Source organism: Nanorana parkeri, unplaced genomic scaffold (genome assembly GCF_000935625.1).
Source record: "Nanorana parkeri isolate BGI_ZX_2015 unplaced genomic scaffold, ASM93562v1 scaffold3460, whole genome shotgun sequence".
Lineage (NCBI taxonomy): Eukaryota > Metazoa > Chordata > Amphibia > Anura > Dicroglossidae > Nanorana > Nanorana parkeri.
In genome coordinates this window covers 35,503-37,758 of record NW_017309728.1, presented here as the reverse complement: position 1 = coordinate 37,758, position 2,256 = coordinate 35,503, and the positions used below count along the sequence as shown (strand labels likewise).

The 2,256-nt window shown below is 50.6% G+C and overlaps 1 long non-coding RNA gene across 1 annotated transcript in view; it reads left to right on the top strand.

Annotated features, from left to right (window-relative positions):
- Positions 1 to 2,256, top strand: part of LOC108803172 — a 4,041-nt gene that overhangs the window by 450 nt on the left and 1,335 nt on the right. The window contains exon 2 of the long non-coding RNA XR_001942266.1: positions 1,815 to 1,889. This is a non-coding gene — a long non-coding RNA (uncharacterized LOC108803172). The remainder of the gene's footprint in view (positions 1 to 1,814; positions 1,890 to 2,256) is intronic.

Below are 2,256 nucleotides of genomic sequence, written 5' to 3'. Positions count from 1 at the left end.
GGCTACACCATGACTGGTGATAATTACGGGGGTCAGAGCTGGACCGGCTACACCATGACTGGTGATAATTACGGGGTCAGAGCTGGACCGGCTACACCGTGACTGGTGATAATTACGGGGGTCAGAGCTGGATGGGCTGCACCATGACTGGTGATAATTACGGGGGTCAGAGCTGGATGGGCTGCACCATGACTGGTGATAATTACGGGGGTCAGAGCTGGACCGGCTACACCATGACTGGTGATAATTACGGGGTCAGAGCTGGACCGGCTACACCGTGACTGGTGATAATTACGGGGGTCAGAGCTGGATGGGCTGCACCATGACTTCTCCAGGAGGCTGTCATGTTTAGAATATCATTTTGAACATCATGAACGTGGACATAGATCAGAGGATTCAAAGAGTATACCCTTCCCCCAACATCCCTCATACACCACATGGCCAATCATTTGTGGACCTCTGACCATCACACCCATATGAGCTTGTTGGACTTCCAATTCCAAGACTTGGACATTACTATAGAGTTGGCCCCCTTTTGTGGCTGTACCAGCCCCCACTCTTCTGGGAAGGGTCTTCAAAGATTTCAGAGGGTGTCTGTGGGAATGTGTCCCATTTGTGAGGTCAGGTACTGATGTTGGACCCGACTCACAATCAGCGTTCCAATTCATCCCAAAGGTGCCCAGTAGGGTTGAGGTCGGGACTCTGTGCAGGACCCTCGAGTTCCTCCACCAAACTGATTAAACCTTGTACGATGCTCTGGAAAGGGGAGAGGATGGGGTTCGAGGCTGTGAAGGTCCAGAGGATGGAGGTCTGGGGTTCTGGAGGACCCTTTAATCAAGGGGGGGGGGATTGACTGTTGATTTGAGCAGCCAGATCCCTAATATGACATGGCCCCAAAGCTGACCATACACCGCCCAGATTGTAGAACGTCCTTCAGGTCTACCAATAATTACATACACTAAACAGCCACCTGGCCATGTGAGCTCGTTGGACATCCCATTCCCAAACCATGACCATTAATATGGAGTTGCCATCTCCATGGCTCTAGCATCCTCCACTCTTCTGGGAAGACTTTCCACAAGATTTTGGGGGGTGTCTGTGGGAATTTGTCCCATTGGTGAGGTCAGGTACTGATGTTGGATGAGAAGACTTATTGGAGTTCCAATTAATCCCAAGGGTCTTCAGTAGGGTTGAGGTCGGGGCTCTGTGCAGGACACCCGAGTTCCTCCACCGGACTGGTCACACCATGTCTGTATGGATTAATCAATCTCCAACTTCTCTGATTGGACTTCTCACCGTCCACATCTCTCCTCACCCAATACATGCCCCACGTTGCAGCTAGAACATCCTCCACTCTTCTGGGAAGGCATCCCAAAGGCTGTTCAGTAGGTTGAGGTCAGGGCTCTGTGCAGGTCACACCATGCCTTTATGGAGCTTTGTACACAGGGGACAGTCATGGGGGGGACATAAAAGGGTCTTCACCAAACTGTGACCACAATGCTGGAAGATCACAATTGTCTACAATGTCTCTGTATGATGGAGAGTGAATAGAACATTCACTGGGGATTCACATATCTTTGGCCATTTAGTGTCATGTCCCAGTCTTTAGTCCTCTGTAATGGAATGACCCCAGAAGTAGGTGAGGGTTTCCGTGGAATTACAGGTGGAGGTGGGGTGGATTGAGGAGGTGGGGTGGATTGAGTAGGGCTCTGGGGTTGTCAGGACGGGAATTAGCCGACCAGGTCTTGGGTTTTCCTGTGTAAACGTTGAATGGTCTCCACACCTAACGACCTCTCCGTGTTTGGATGGTGCAGGATTTCCGGAGGTCGTACTAGAAAGGATCCAGATAAAGATAGAAGAGGACCTGTCACCTTCCATCAATACAGACGGTGAGTTCATTTGTATCAGAATGATGTACCAATAACGGATCAATAAACGCACATTTGCAGCAGCTTAGGATATATAGGTCCGCCTCCTGGAAAAAATAGAACCTCCCGACATTCGTCCCCCCCGGGACCATAAGCTGCAACCTTCCCGCCTCCTGCTGAATTCGCAGCTCCGGTGTGACAACTTCCATGAAAGCGGACGCCAAGGTTGGCCACCAGGAAGGTGTACAACTAAATGCCACCCCTCCCCCTCAGAGTGTGGAAGAGTCCCCTAAAGAGCCCCTGTCATGAGTGTAATGGAGGCTTCTGCTCAGGAATCTGTAGAATTGTTCCTAGAAAGCAGCTCAGAAATGCCAACGCATCAAATGTA